The sequence below is a fragment of the Pogoniulus pusillus genome, chromosome 11 (genome assembly GCF_015220805.1).
Source record: "Pogoniulus pusillus isolate bPogPus1 chromosome 11, bPogPus1.pri, whole genome shotgun sequence".
In the NCBI taxonomy this organism is placed as follows: domain Eukaryota; kingdom Metazoa; phylum Chordata; class Aves; order Piciformes; family Lybiidae; genus Pogoniulus; species Pogoniulus pusillus.
Window position 1 is genome coordinate 11,990,380 of NC_087274.1, and position 16,767 is coordinate 12,007,146.

Below are 16,767 nucleotides of genomic sequence, written 5' to 3' on the forward strand. Positions count from 1 at the left end.
AGCTTCCCAGGGAGGTGGTGGAGTCACCCAGCCTGGATGTGTTTAAGGGTGGTTTGGATGTGGTGCTTAGGGATATGGTTTAAGGTGAATCTTGTAGAGTAGGGTTCTAGGTTGGACTTGGTGATCCTGAGGGGCTTTGCCAACCTGCATGTTTCTGTGGTTCAGTGATTAATCTACTCCTTCCCATGCTTCCAGGGGACACCTAAGACCCTGCAGATTGCTTGGAGACTGCCTAAGCTTCATCTCCTGCCCCAGGATGCCAGGCTGAGATAAGACCCTAAACATCCCATCCCAAGAACCACTCCAGGACAGGTTGGACAGGGCCCTGAGCAACCTGCTCTAGTTGTTCCTGCTCTCTGCAGGGACTAGATGACCTTTAAAGGTCCCTTCCCACTTAAACCAGTCTATGATTTTGTGCAGCCCTCAGCTGGGACAGCATATCTCTGCTTGGACACTGCCACAGAACCCTGGCAGCTCATCCCTGAAAAGTTAATCTGCATGCATGGGCCTGGGTGAGCACATGAAGGGTTTGTAGCACTGGCTGGGCTTAATTAACAGATGCAGAACAGTCTAATGAGTCTCATTTTACATTGGAACTGCTATTTACTTCTGACATTCAGCAGGGACATAGGCACCATCCCCTGCTTGTGCACACACACATCAGTCTCTATGGGAATAGCTGAAGGTTTTACTCCTCTGCCCATGGAGCTGCTTGATGAAGACAGCTGCAAGCAGCACCAAGTAATTCACCCACAGAATCAGAGAATTGTTTTGGTTGGAAGAGAGCTTAAAGATCAAGTCCAATCTTCAACCCAACACCACCATGGCCATTAAACACAGTGCCACGGCCACAGGTTCCTTGAACCCCTCCAGGGATGGTGACTCCAGCACCTCTCCAGGCAGCCTGTTCCAATTCCTGACCACTCTTGCAGCAGAGACATTTTTTTCCTAACATCCAACCTAAACCTTGTCTGGTACAACACGAGGCCATTCTCTCTAGCTCTGTCTCATGGTGAAGCACCAGCAGTAGGCAGCTGAGATGGGGCTGGTCTTTGCTAGGTAGCCCTGTGCCTGAAACAACCTCCTTTATTCACAGAGGGCTCACTGAGCCTGGGTGAGCTGTGCCAGTTCTAGAGGCAGGACAAGAAGGCCTTCATGTTTACCACTACTGGCAGCTGAGATCCTCATGCATCTCAAATTCTGGTGGCAATTAGGCACTGAAATGCCTCCTTGCTGTGCACAAGCACCTCCTCCCAGGGGCCTTAGCAGTGCAGAGGCTCTGCATGGAGCCTGTCCACTCAATAAGCTCAGGTTTTATCACTAGCAGGGATTGAACCTGCAGCACCCAGCACCAAAACAGCTGCTGGCCAAACTAATGGAGCTGTTCCAGCTCACATGGCCCTAGTCCTTCCATCAGCTGTGAGGCAACCTGGCAGGGATGTGTTTACCCCAGAGAAAGCAGCTCCCTGCCTTCTTCAAGCCTGGTCCTGCCCTATCCTGAAACTATCAAGCTTCAGGTTTGCCCCCACCATATCCCCCAGGAGTCCTACAGCCCTTGGGTCAGTTCTCATCTGAACCCGGTGGGATAAAGCTTCAGCAGCAAAGACTCAGATTGGTGAAGGACTTTAGCAGTGTCTAGCAGTACCTGGTTCCCTCAAGAAGCAGGGGCTGCTGAGGGACCTCTCTGCTGTCACTACCAGTGCCCATCAGCACAGATCTCTGCCCAGAAACATCCCGGGGGACACAGACAGCACTCAGCATCCCCTGGAAGCCCTCAAACCTCAACACTGAAAGGAGCAGCACTGCTCTAAGAGGTGAGGGACTGTGCCCAGCAGAACCAGTCCCACAGTGCCTCCGTGGAGAACCCTCCCTGGGGCTTTGCTGGCACAGCTGCTTTAAGAGCCATCAGCTCCTGCACTACAAAACACACCTTGTGATGCCAAACCCTAACACGAAAAGCAAGCAGAAACTCATTCGCAGGGGCCCCTCCAGGGGTGCACGCAGAGTTCAGGTGTGCCAGGCCATTCTGCTGATGCTTATGTCTGTTTGGAGGGAAACTCCTGCTGTGTTTTATGGAAAACCATTTCCCAGCTCTGCTCCATGCAGCACAGAGCACTGCCTGTGCAGGGCAGGCATTGAGGGCTGCTCCCCTGCACACACACACACAGCATGCAAGGCATTACCATAAGGCACTGGGAACAAAGGAAATCAAGCCTTGAAATGCTTAATTTCAGCCCACACAAACCAAACCAGGCACACACCTACCTTGTTTCCATCAATTAAGTGTGGGCCAGAAGTTTACAGAGCAAACAGAACAGAAGGATACTGAAATAATTCCAAACCCAGGTATTAAATAAAGCCAAAAGTTCAGATGCAGAGCAGCACTTTAAAGAGTCCAAAGAGAATAAGATGGGAAAATATGTGATTAAAATCTCCAGACCACCTTAACTCCATCCTCTGATGGTACCAAGGGTGGCACAATGATGACTCAGGCATATTGCTCCTCCATGGAGGCCAACAGGTTAAATACTAGCTGTATTTGTGCTCATTTCAGCCACAGAGATTTTCTTCTGAAAGAAGGAAAACTTAACCTCCACTGGAACAGCTACATGAGGAAAAAACTGGAACTCAGGAGGTTTCACTTGAACTTAAGGAGAAACTTCTTTGGTGTGAGGGTGATGGAGCCTGAGGTTCTCCATGAATCTCTGCTTCCCAAAGGGAAGGGAAGAATGGAGAGAGACTGATGGGGTGGGAGAGAAACTGATCCAGCTGGGATGGAAAGAACAGTGCCATGGAATAAAGACAAAGACACAAACCAGTGTGGAACCCAACCCCTGATGGCAATGATGGCACCATTGGCACCACTGCTGCTGGGGACAGGCACTGGGCAAGTCTCAGCCTGGACTCAGCAGCAGATGGGAACTGGATTCAGGAGCTGGACTATGGAACTGGACTTAGGAACACAGGAATGGGGATTGAAGGCAGAAGGGACAGAGTCCTCCTGAGACACTAGCCAAGGAAGAAGAGGCTTGCTTCTGGGGATCCCTCAGCTTGCTCCTGAAGATGCCATCTCTGGACTTCAACCTCTTCTTGCGCGGTTGAGGGTCACCTGTCCTGTCTGCTTCTCCCTGCAGGTGCTACCTCTGCCTTCCTGCCCCCCAGGGTGGGGTAAGAGCTGTGCCAATCCTCTTGGCGTGTCCAGGAGCAGATCCTTTCCACAGCCCAGCCCTTGGCAGGCACTGGCCCCATCAGCTTCTCCCTGCTAGCTGCATCCCCTGGCTGTGCAGAGCTGCCCTGAGCTGCAGAAAGTGCCTGAGGGTGCAGAACCTGAGCTGGGAAATCAAACTACTGACCAGAGTCTGTTCTGCTCTAGCTCAAACCAGGCCAGGCTGACAGGCTGTGCTCTCCACACCCCCACCACTGCCAAGTGAGGAGCTCTGCCTGAATCCCCTGCCCTCAACAGAGCCGTCCCCCTTCAATCACACTTCAATCACATTCTGTGATCCACAACCTCCCTGAACAGCCTGTGCCAGTGTCTCACCACCCTCACCAGAAAGAATTTCTTCCTGATCTCCAGTCTAAATCTGTCCTCCTCCAGCTTCAATCCATTCCCTCTTGTCCTACCAGTACCAGCCCTTGTAAGGAGTCACATCTAGATGACTGGCTAGGGCTGGGTGCTAGGTTGGACTGGCTGAGCTTGGAGGTCTCTTCCAACCTGGTTGATTCTCTGATTCTGTGACTGTTGCCACCAACTCTCCTAATGGCCTTGGCTGAGTTCTTTTGCCTCCTTCAGAGAAATGACACCATACACCAGACAGACAAGGGGTGGCTTCAGAAGATAATCCCCGTTTTAGCCTCAGGAATGCTGCCACATCAGGGAGAAGCTAAAATAATCATCAGACACTGAATGATTCATCATTCCCAGGACCTTCCCCCCACATCCAGGATGAGGTGGCCGCTGTGGTGGGTCCCGTGCAGACATCCCTGCCCCTGTGATTACAGAGTGACTGCAGCCCAGAGGCATGCCTGGACACACACATCCCCCCCGTGCTTCAAGGAGATGGGGCAAATCCATTCCTGGGGGGATGGCAGAGGAATTCAATGTGGGTTTACTGCTCCAACCAGCAACCAAATGTGCTGAGGAAGGGCCAGAGTGAGCACAGCTGACATTTCACTGACCATTCTGCAAAGGAATGCTCGCAGCCTAGCACTGTCACTGACCTCTCCAGCCCAAACTTCCTCCCCTCTGAACCTGATGGGGAGGGGGCTTTTGCCACACAGCTAATAGCCAGAATAAGCTGTGGGATGTCCTCACCAGGGTGATGTGTCTCAAATCCTGAGCATTTCTGCAAGCAAACAGAAAATTCCCCACCATTATTGCTCTCACTACACCTGTGAGCTGGCAGAAAAATCCCACCCAGGCTCATTTCCAGAGGTCAAATCCCTAGGTACCTTACCCTTAGGTACCTCCATCTCCTTCAACATGCCTACAAAGGCAGAGAACAAGGCCAGAAGGAGCTGCCTCAGGCAATCCACATCCATGCATCCTCCAAAACTATCCTGGCTCCTTCCCTGCTCTGCCAGCCTGCAGGTGCCTCCATCCCATTCCCCTTCCTGCTCCCTCTGACTCTCAGTGAGGCAGAGGCTCCAACTCCCCCTTCCCATCCCTGCCCCGCATAATCTAGCCCCTTGGATACAAATTACTCAACACCAGAGCTATGTTAATTAACAACTCATTAATTTTTCAGTTCACTGCTTGAGTAAGAAGGAAGAAAAGCCATTAGCATTGTGGCCACCAAAACTTAGTTTCACCTGAAGTGCAGAGTTGTGGTCTCACTTCTTAAAGCTCTTTGGAGATGACATTTCCAACAGAAATGTCAGCTTGAAATAAAATGGTCAGGGGAAAAAAAAAAGTTGAAATGAACCATTCTGACTACCTTAAATCTTATTGTCCCCTCATGTGAAGGAGAATGAGCTAGGAAATGAATTGATGAATTTGACCTGAATGGAAGAATTACTTCAGCTGACCAAGCAGTTGTATAGTTTATATATATATATATATATATATATATATATATATATATATATATATATATATAAAATAGGTTTTTCCCCTCACAGTAAACAGTTAAATCCCACCAAATTATCATTTCTGCCATTGCTGCAAATGTGGAATTGCTGTTCAGAGCTGTTGGGGAGAAATAGAACATTACTGCAAGGGATCAGCTGCCACTTGGCTTGCTGATGTTCATGGATGTGTTGCCACTCACCCCTGTGCCTGCCTTGGGGGCAGAAGTGGGGTACACTGCTGTCTGGTGGAACAGAGCAGCTGGAGCAGTTTTTGCCTTCCAGACAAGTGTCACTGTCCCTGGAGGTGATCAAGCAAAGCCTGGATGAGGCACTTAGTGCCATGGTCTAGTTGACTGGATAGGGTTGGGTGATAGGTTGGACTGGATGAGCTTGGAGGTGTCTTCCAACTTGACTGATTCTATGATCTGGGATCTACTGGTTTGCTCCCTCTGCAGTGAGGCCAGGCTGAGGAAGTTTAGATCACAGTATCACAGTATCATCAGGGTTGGAAGAGACCTCACAGATCATCAAGTCCAACCCTTTACCACAGAGCTCAAGGCTAGACCATGGCACCAAGTGCCACGTCCAACCTTGCCTTGAAGTGCCCCAGGGACGGCGAGCTTGGAGAAGAGATGGGTCCAGGGAGACCTTCTGGCCTCTCAGTACTTAAAAAGAGCAAAATGAAAGCTGAGGACAGACATATGAGCAGGGCTTGTTGTGACAGGACAAGGGAGGATGGTTTGAAACTAAGGGAGATTCAGACTACAGAGAGGGAAGGATTGTTTGACCCTGAGGGTCTTGAGACCCCATCCCAGGTTGTCCTGGGAGATACCTCATCCCTCAAAACCATTCTAGGTCAGGTTGTTTGGGACTGTGAGCAACCTGCTCCAGTTGCAGATGTCCCTGCTGACTGCAGGAGATTGGACTGGATGAGCTTCAAAAGTCTCTTCCAACCCAAACCAATCTGTGATGCTCTGTGATTCATTTGCCCCTACACACCAATGGCACTTGATCCATGACAGCCAAGAGCTGTCTTTTGGTGAGACCCCTCACAGGCAAGTCAAGTCTGGTGGGTGGTGACACTTCACTGGTCACAACCATACTGAAGAGTCAGGTTTGGACATTTGCAGAAGATTAAACCCTGGTTTGGTTTTGCAGGTTAGAATCATCTCCTTGGTGAACTGCTCCACATAACCTCTTTGCCTTTTGCTTCCTGAACAACAAACTGTGAGATCAAGATGCCAGAACCTGTCCTGGATATCAATCACAACATATTCTGGTATTCTCTGCTTTGAAAGCTCCAGATGCTGCATGCACTGAGCTGCACAAGAGCGTTGTCTTATTTAAAATGGAGTGACTTGTTCCTGTCCCTCGTGGTTTGAAAGAGGAGCACCCACAGGAAACAAGCACATCCTAAACACTTGGAATCCAAGCAGCAAATGACAAACCACAAACTTACTGGGTATAAAAATACATCTTTGCATTTTAAAGCTGATCTCAGGAGTTTTCAGGCTGACTCAGGGCTCTCTTGCCTACTGTCTTTTCACATTCCCAGCCCAGAGCACACAGACAGAGCTGCTCCCACCTTTCTGAGGAGCACTCACTTTGGGGGTTTGGTGTTCCCCCTTATTCAGTGCTGAAGCTGGAGGGGGCACAGCTGTCCCCACCGCAGCACAAAGCAGTCTGCTTACCATACCCCTGCCTGGATCACTTCCCCAGTGCCTACAGCAGGTGGATCAGCTGTTTGCTTCGGTTCTAGCCTCATTTCTTTTTAGCCAGTCCTCCCTGTTTCACAGTCTCTGGGTATCTGCTTTTATCCTCATAATGAATTCATCTCTGGTGCCATTTCTCAGCCTTACATCACTTTGAGGCTCTGAGCTCCATCCCTCCCCAAGCCTGCTCCTCTGTCTCCCTCGCGATGCTCTTCTCGGCTCTCAGTCACTTGCCCTCAAACCTTTAGTCTTAACTTTCATTTTTTAAAGGTGCTTTATGACTTCTTCAATTCAGGAAGACATTACCTGGCTGAGGCTGGAGTTTGTCTTGTCAGCTTTTCCAGCATGGCTATAAATCTGCTGGTGAAACATGAATCTGACAAAGGCTTTGAGGAGGAACAGGCCTTTAGTCCTAACAGGCTGCAGATGCCTTTGCCTCTGCATCTCAGATGAGAAATACATTTTCTTTCCTTTGGAATGCATAACAGGTGGGGATGCTCTGGGGATTCTTCAAGGGTGACAAGTTTGCTGGTTAAGGCAATACTCTTAAATCCATGCAACTTGATGATCTTTAAAGCTTTTTCCAACCAAAACTATTCTATGGTTCTCTAACCTTAAAGCCAGTTACCTTACTGTGATGGTTTGGGTATTCCCTGAGCCCCCACACACTTTAGAAATCACCCAGACTAGACTCAGCCAGCTCTGGAAATATGAATGAAGCTATTTATTTACAGCTTAGCATAATATACAAGTAGATATTTACAGTATATACAGTTGTAGACAGAAATATACAAGATATAAAGGCAATACAGAAACACAGCAGCCCTCCCAGAAACCTGAGCCCCCAGGAGGGGCTCTCAACCACCCCTTCACCTTCCCCCTGCCCCTCTCAACCTTACTCCAGTCCCAAGGAAGAATGGAGGTTTGGCCAGGGGGTTAGGAAGCAAAGTGGATTAATCCAAAAGGGAGGGTGAGGTTAGAGAGTAAGATGCAGCTCAGCCAGTTCCCCAGCAGCAGCCCCAGTGAGAGTGGTTATCTGTGTTTTTATTTCTTGTTCCTATGCATCTCAGCAAGCCTATGAGGGAAGTAGACATCACCATTGTTTTCCTTTCACAGCCTGTTATCTAGTTCTTCTCACCAAAACGTTCTAGCTAGCTTCAAACTAGCACACTTACAGACACTCCAGGGCCTCTGTCCAACAGAAGAACATGGTCCAGAGTGATCAAATGGCATCCAGGGACTGAATTACTCCTGGGAAACCACACCAGCCAACCAGCCCCTCTCCACCATGGAGAAAACAAGCCAAAGCTTGCCTTGCAGAAGGCACTATAGTGAATGGGACACATGTGAGGGGAAGAGAGAGTGAGGCAGCTCTCCTGGTGATGGTTACCCAGAATGTGCTGGCAAGCTCACATTCATCCAAAAAAACCTACAGGGCAGTGACATACTCCAGGTAGCAGCAAGATAGGGAGACTCCAGGCTGGAATCTGCCCCTGCCACAGGAAGGATGCTCTGCAAATAGTCCCCCTCAGCACCCATTTTTGATGCTGAAAACCAAAGGCTTGCAGTTTACCACATATCCAGAGCTCAGGGTTAGGGCAGCAGCACAAAGCCTGCCTGTGAAGCTTGGGCTGTGTTTTCAGGGTGGATTTAAACATGGAGCAAAAGGTGATCGTTTCAGCACTGTCACTGCTTCCCCAGCTGGATGCAGCCACATCCAGCTTTGGGCACTGCCACTGTCCCCAGGCAACCTGCACCATCACCTACTGCCACCACCTCACTCACACCCCACACAGTGCACAGGGAGCCCAGTTTGCATCCCACACTGAATCACAGAACCACAGAAACATTCAGGTTGGAAAAGGCTCCCAGGATCACTAAGCCCAAACACTATCCCCACTCTACAAAGTTCACCCTTAAACCACATCCTCAAGTACAACATCTGAATGATTTTTACACACTTCCAGGCTTGGTGAGTCCATCACCTCCTTGCCCAGCCCATTCCAATGCCTGACCACTCTTTCCATGAAAAAATGTTTCCTAATATCCAGTCTAAACCTACCCAGTGGCAGCTTGAGGCCATTCCCTCTCGTTCTATCGCTGTTTACCTGTGAGAAGAGACCAGCAGCAGTCTCTCCACAACCTCCTTTCACCTTACACCTCAACACCTCTCATCAACCTTGGCAGAAAGTGAAGGAGCTAAACACAGTTTTGTGACGTTAGAGCACCAAAGCACCACAAAGAAAGATGCACCAAAGCCTGCCTGCTGCCCTCTTGCTGCACCTACAAACCCTGGCATCAGAAGAACCCATTCTTCAGCCCCACCTACTGGCACCTTATCTCTCAGCTCTTTCCAACAGCAAAGCATCTCCACAAACAGAGATGCAGCTCTCCCCAAGCTGGCACCCTGCACCCCCTTGAACACCACTCTGGTTGAAGGGAACCTGGCAGGGGCTCCAAAAGAAAGGAGTACTCACATCTCTCCCCATTAAAGCTTGTCACCACGAGCTTTATGAAGAAGGGACATGGAAAAAAGCCATAAGTTAGGCAGGCACATAAAGAAAGAATAACCTTTGGACAAGCTTTTCCTGAAAATGCAGCATTTCCTTGGAACTGAGTCCAGTGGGGAGAGTTATTATGGGAAGATTTACTTCCACTGGGATGCCAGGCTTTTAATATCAGCCTTTTAAATAATGCACACTTAAAAAGGTTATTTTACTGTGAGAAAAGGTTAACATTACTGTTAGTTCTCTCCTGCCCAGCCTGACGACATCCACTGTAGTAGAAATAAATGTGGCACTACCTGGCTTGGGTACAGAGCATCAGCCGATGGGAGTGGATGAAGGCCAGAAGTGGAGGAGTAAATATGAGCTGGCTTGCTGCAGAGCTTCCATCTTGGAGAGGTCCTGGTTAAGAGGGCCAGCTTGGCTGTTGTAGATCTGAATTTACCATCTCACATAGAATCAGAGAATCACAGAATGTTAGGGGTTGGAAGTGACCTCAAAAATCATCCAGTCTAGCCTCCTGCCAGGGCAGGACCACATAGAGCAGGTCACACAGAGGAACACATCCAGGCAGGTTTTGAATGTGTCCAGAGAGACTCCACAACCTCTCTGGCAGTCTGCTCCAGGGCTCTGTCACAATCACAGTGAAAAAGTTTTCCCTTCTGTTGGCATGGCACCTCCTCTGCTCCAGCTTGCACCCATTGCCCCTTGTCCTATCCTTGGCTGTCCCTGAGCAGAGCCTGGCTCTGTCCTCCCAACACTGCCCTGCACATCTCTATCACAGCAATGAGGTCATCTCTCAGGCCCCTCTGCTCCAAGCTTCAAGCCCCAGCTCCCTCAGCCAGTTCTCACAGGGTTATGTTCCTCTGCCTTCAGCAGCTTTGTGGCTCTGTGCTGGACTGTTTCAAGCAGCTCCCTCGAGTCTTTCTGGAACTGGACACAGTATTCTAGAACCTAGTTTGGTTGGATGAGACTTCAAAGATCATTGCGTCCAACAGCTGACTTAACTTCAGCATGGCCATTAAACAACCACCTTTTTTTGGTGAACTTTCTGTTCTTTCCCTTTCCAAAGCCTGCAGCTTCAGCCAGGACCCATATTCCTAACTCTAGGGTGCAGTAAATCTTTTGCCTCACTGCAAAGCACCTTCTAGCAATGGCCTGAGTGAATGGTTATGGACTTTACTGTTTACTACAGGGTGAGCTGGAAAAGGAAATGTCTGAGAAAGCAGAACACTGGGTGAAATGGATATTTTTCTGCAAGACAAAATGTTCCTGGATGAGACAACTAGCACAAACTGTTTTCTAGGCTGGTGCCTGCTGGTGGAAGGTCCACCAGCAGCATGAGGCTCAGGCAGGGCTGGGGTTAGACCTACCACCTCATGAGTAAGCAAAACACTGTCTCTTGGTAGACCCTTTGGTGCCATGCCAATGACTGTATTGGCCAACCTTGTACTTGCAGCTGTGCCTCACAGCTTTGCACTGAAATCCTGCAACATGCTGACCAAGCTCCATGGAGAAGCAGTCGTTTGGCCAAGCCCTGGTACATCTGCAGGTGGGGGAACCATGGCTACACCACCAGCTGAGAGATTTCACAGAATCAGAATGGCAGGGGCTGGAAGGGACCTCCAAAGCTCATCCAGTCCAACCCCCTTGCCAGAGTAGGATCACCTGTACCAGAGCACACAGGAATGCATCCAAGTAGGTCTTGAATACCTCCAGAGAGGGAGACTCCACAACCCCCCTGGGCAGCCTGTTCCAGGATTCTGTCACCCTCACAGGGAAAAAATTCTGCCTCATCTTCCACCCATTGCCCCTTGTCCTGTCACTGGGCATCACCCAGCAGAGCCTGGCTCCAGCCTCCTGCCACTCACCTTTACATCTTTATAACCATTGATGAGGTCACCTCTCAGTCTCCTCTTCTCCAAGATGCAGAGCCCCAGCTCCCTCAGGCTCTCCTCATAAGAGAGGTGTTCCATTCCCTTAATCACCTTTGTGCCTCTGTGCTGGACTCTCTCAAGCAGTTCTATGTCCCCCTTGAACTGGGGTCCCAGAACTTCAGGTGAGTCAGGATGGATATCTCAAGTGTAGAGTGCTGTAGCTCTGAGCTACCTCAGCTTTACTGCTAGTTAGCTAATGAGTCTCCTGACTAAATCATTAGCTCTGTCTGCTCCCTGTTAACCTTTTCTCCTGCTCTCATCAAGAGATATAAGCAAACATGCATCATACAGAAGGGGAAGGTCTATCTTTTTGTTCTTTGATTTACTGATGTACTAACCTGCAACATTTTCTGGGATGAAGCTCTACCCCACTATAACCCTCCTGTCTCTGGCAATATTACAGCTGGGAAAAATTTATCTCACTTAGTGGAAAAAAGGTGGCCTGGGGAGGAAGGGAGGGGAGGACTTGGCTGATTCCAGCCCTGGGATTAGATTTCTTCGAGCAGGAGAAGTTGATAGATGGTGGGTTTAGAGGGGATCCGCTGGGAAGGCGCAGGCAGCTCTGCGGCGTGGTTTGTGCAATCCCAGCACATTCTGCAGCTCGTGTGTGGCTTAACTCACATTTAATTTACTTCAGAGGAGCTCTTCTGTGTGTTTGGCCTTGTGTGGAGTGACATCAGATACACCTGCAAGCGCACAGTGATGAGCAAGGGGAAAGATTTTCTCTGTTGAAATGCTTTCTGGAGTACCCTGGGGATGAGAGAGTTGCACTGAAGGACCAGAGGCACGGAGCAAGGTCACACCAGGCACCCAGTAGCAAAGCAGGGAACTGGCTCTGAGGTGTTTGTTTAATAGTTCTGCAACCTGCTGGAGCAAGAAAGAACTCTCTTACTTAGTAAATCCTTTAGGATCCTGGAGTCGTTTTACAGATTCCAATTGGATTTGTCTCAACTAACTTCCAAAGGCTTTTCTTTACTGTGTACAGTTTCAGAGCCCCAACACAAGAAGGACATGGAACTGTTGGCCCAGAGGAGGCCACGAAGGTGCTCAGAGGGCTGCAGCAGCTCTGCTATGAGGACAGGCTATGAGAAATGGGGCTCTGCAGCCTGGAGAAAAGAAGGCTTCAAAGAGACCTTGGAGTGGCCTTCCAAGATCTGAAGGGGGCTACAGGAGGGCTGGGGAGGGACTATTGACAAAGTCTTGTAATGACAGGATGAGGAGGAATGGGTTTGAACTGGCAGAGGGGAGATTTAACTGGCTGTTAGGAAGAAGTTCTTTGCAGTGAGGGTGGTGAGACACTGGCACAAGTTGCCCAGGGAAGTTGGATGAAGCCTTGAGTGACCTGTTCTAGTGGGAAGTGTCCCTGCCTATGGTGGGGGTTTGGAACTGGATGAGCTTTGAGGTCCTTTCCAACCTAAACCATTCTATGATTCCTGTGGCACGTGTTCCAGTCATGCCATAGAATGGAAAATGTTTAAGACTGGCTGGTTCAATGGCCAAACTATGTCAGATACTTTAGACAGGCCAAATCATTCTCTGCCATCTGTCTGCACATCTCCTGTCAAATATAAACCTGCTCGAGCAGGAAAGGACTCTCCAGCATTGTAAATCCTTTAGGATCTTGGAGCTGTTTTACAGACTTTACTTGGATTTGTCTCAACTAACAAACTGTTTTCTAGTTTATACCACCAAGGCTAAGGCTGGTTGAGGGCAACTTCTAATTCAAGAGACTGCAGGGTCTGGTAGTCAAATGGAGATCACAAAATCATAGAATCAACCAGGTTGGAAGAGACTTCCAAGATCAGCCAGTCCAACCTAGCACCCAGCCCTAGCCAGTCAACTAGACCATGGCACTAAGTGCCTCATCCAGTCCCTTTCTGATCAGGGAGCCCTGTTCACCTCCTGGTAGTTGGCCTTCAAAGAGCTGAATGTCCTCAGGTCACACAGAGGAGAGAGACTCCAGACTTATACCCCTATTAACTCAGGATCTCCAAGAGCAGATGGGATATGAAATGCCTTCTGCAAGGTCATCTTTATACAGCAGCCAAAAGGCTTTCCTGTTCTAGGTCAGTAAGGTCCAATGCAGATTTCATAGTGTGGCTTTTTGGGTGTTTTGAAGTTCTCAACTTGCTTTATTTAAAGCCCCAGTTCCTGGGGGTTTGTGGATGTGTGAGAAGCTCAGCTTTTCCTAGCTGTCTTAGTAGGAGAGGAAAGCTAAGAGGGATGCCCCAGTGCACTGCTTGGAAGAAGCTAAACAACCTGCTCCCAAGTTTGTCCTAACTTGGAAGCACCAATTTTGTCTTGGCCTGACTGTGGGGTCATCTGTGTTGTGCAGAGAGTCTTCACCCACACTTAGCAGAGTCAAGCTTTTGAGGTGCAATCACCTGATTTATTACTTGGTTAAAAGACACATATAAAGCTACCTCCTACAGCATCTGGCAGAGCTGTGCACTGCTGAGGGGAGCAAGTCAAGTCCAAGGTCCAGATTTGAAAGACGTTGGTAAAGAGTAAGATTCATAACTGTTGTGATTACACAGATTAGCAGTGAGGTGATGAAGTTCTCCATCTGGGAAACAGAGCTGACCTGTTAGTGTCCAGCCAGCCTCGTGCTAGCTGTGAGGTTGGTGATTTATGCTCTGGGGATTCACTCCTCTAATGACTTTTGGAAAGCCAGTCCATCACCTCCAGTTGTTTGCTCCTGTAGCTCAGCCTGGTGGGTTTGCTGTCGGTGGGGACTTGTTAGTCTTGTTTGACTGCTCTGCTGAATTTATTTGGGCTGTATTACCCTCACCTGAGTGTGCACAGATGAAGCAAATAGGAGGGTGTGAGAATACTCAAAGCAGCATCCTCAATGCAAACTGAGGCAGAGATGAGGACAACTCAGGTAGTTCATAATGCAAGTGTGAGGACTTGTTAACTGAAGGATGGAGAACATTCCAGCTAGCTGGGTTAGAAAGATCAGCCCTGCCTAGGGAAGCCTGGCATCTCCTTTTGCATGCTCCAAGATGCTCTGTTCTCTTTTGCTGTCCCCTTGGCATGGCATGCTGCAGGCACACAGAGCATTACTGCATCCAGCACTGCCTGCCACGGTCTTGCAACGACTGATGTCATTCTGAACAGCCACTGTCTCCTTGGAAAGTGAACCAAGGAAAGAAACTAAACACTTTATTTATGTATTTTTATATGTATATACAGCTAAGTTATCTATTTGAGAGTAGATTTGGGAGGTTGTGTGTGATCAGTGGTAGTGGGGTTGCAGCATATGTGGATTTAGGGGGAACAAGGAGGCTGGAACCCACTCCAAGGCTACAGGAGTATCCCAGGCTTTGCTGTATCCCAGGGTGATGAGCATCAGCTTTGCATGTCACCAGCCCTTCACCCCATGTCTACATCACACCAACTCTTTCCAGACCCAGGAGCTGTAGGATCCTTCTAGCTCTTTGTGCCTCTGCTGTATCCCAGGGCAATAGGAGTCAGCTTTACATGTCAACAGCCCTTCAGTCCATGTCTCCATTCCACCAACTCTTCCCAGCCCCAGGAGCAGACCTGAGTGTGGATGCCCAGTTCTCAATGCACTCTCCTCAGGAATGCACACTCCTCAGGAATGAGCTAGTCTAATCTTTTCTGTCCCCTGCAAGGAGAGGAGAAGAGCAGAGAGAGGGACAAGTGAGATGGAGTGGAAAGGAGGGAAAGAGGAGCAATGCTCTCTGGAAGTATTGCAGCACAAGGAGAGAGAACAACAACTCATGTTGCACTGCAGCACAGTGGTCTCAAGGGCAGAGCAGAAAGCTTCCCAAAATAAAGCTTTGCAGAGCACCATACCCAAGCAAGTTCATAGAATCCTAGAATGTCAGGGGCTGGAAGGGACCTCGAAAGAACATCTGGTCCAGGCCCCCTGCCAGAGCAGGATCACCTAGAGCAGATCACACAGGAATGCATCCAGAGAGTTCTTGAATATCTCCAGAGAAAGAGACTTCACATCCCCCTTGGGCAGCCAGTTCCAGTGCTCTGTCACCCTCACAGCACAAAAATTCCTCCTCAGGTTCACATGGAACCTCCTGTGCCTCAGCTTCCACCCACTGCCCCTTGTGCTGTCACTGAGCATCACCGAGAAGAGGCTGGCGCCATCCTCCTGGAAGTTCACACCTTCCAAGCTTCCCACCACCACATTAGTGGGGACATCACCTGGGCTCTGCCCCCGCATGCAGGGCAATATGTGGGCAGTGTGGGGATGCTTGCCCAGGGCAAGGAGCCGCTGGCAGCGCAGCCCAGCAGCTGCGGAGGTGTGAACTGCTGACGCGCCAGCTGCCAGCACCATTTACATCAGCGAGATTGGTCTCTGAGGACAATAATGGATGTAGGACAAATGATGATGGTGAGCTGAAAGTGCTATTACTCATTATTGAAACTTTGGATAGCTCTCTGGCCAGTGCTAAAACGATAAAGCCAGCAGCCGGTGGACAAGCCCTGGCTAACCTCTGCCACCGAGCTAAAAGCTTTCAGAGGGGGAGCTGAAGTGCCATAAATCTTGTGGGTGACAGTTAACATTTGTCAGAGAAACACTTTGGGCTTCTTTTTAATCTCTTCTTTTCGAGGAGTTCATCATAACAAATAACCAGTGCCATGGACCCGAGCAGTGCATCCTCCACCCCTCACCAGCTTCCAAATGGAAGCTCCTTAATAGCAAGGGGCAGCTCTGTGCATCAGTGCCTCTGGTGCACTGTGTGGTCTCCCAGCTGCTCCTAAATGGATCGAGTCCTTGCAGTGTTTACACGTGCTGCCTGTTATTGCAGTGACACTGAGGCAGCCAAAGGTTTTAGCTTCTTTTTTTTTTTCTTTCTTTTTTACTTTTCTTTCTTTTTTTCTTTTCTTTCTTTCTTTTTTCCCCCCTTTTTTCTTTCCTTTTTAAGCTGTCCATTAATCTTCCTCAGGGCTTGGGAGGAAAGTAAATTATTTACGGTGCGGATGTTATAGGGGATTGTTCCTGCATTAACATTTCATTTGGGAGTGTTAAATCTGTCTCTCATGCTAAGCTAAGGATTGGGTTTGTCAGGTGACTTGTCCAGAGATGAATCCCATCCAAGCACACTTCCACCATTGCCTCTTCCTCTGCCCAGTTGCTTCGTGGAATCACAGAATGGTTTGGGTGGGAAGGGACCATTAAAGGTTGTCTACTCCAATCCCTCTGCAGTCAGCAGGGACATAGGATCATGGAAAAGAATCATAGAATGGTTTAGGTTGGAAGGGACCTCAAAGGTCATCCAGTTCCAATCCCCCACCACAGGCAAGGACACCTCCCACTAGAACAGGTCACTTAAGGCCTCATCCAACCTGGCCTGGAACACCTCCAGGGAGGGAGTAGCCACAAGCTCCCTGGGCAACCTGTGCCAGTGTCTCACCACTGTTGGACACCTGCAACTAGAGCAGGTTGCTCACAGATGCAACCAACATGACTTGCAATGGTGCCAGCCATGGGGCATCTCCCACCTCTCTGGGCAACCTGGGACAGAACCTTACCACCCTCAGTATTAAACATTTCTTCTT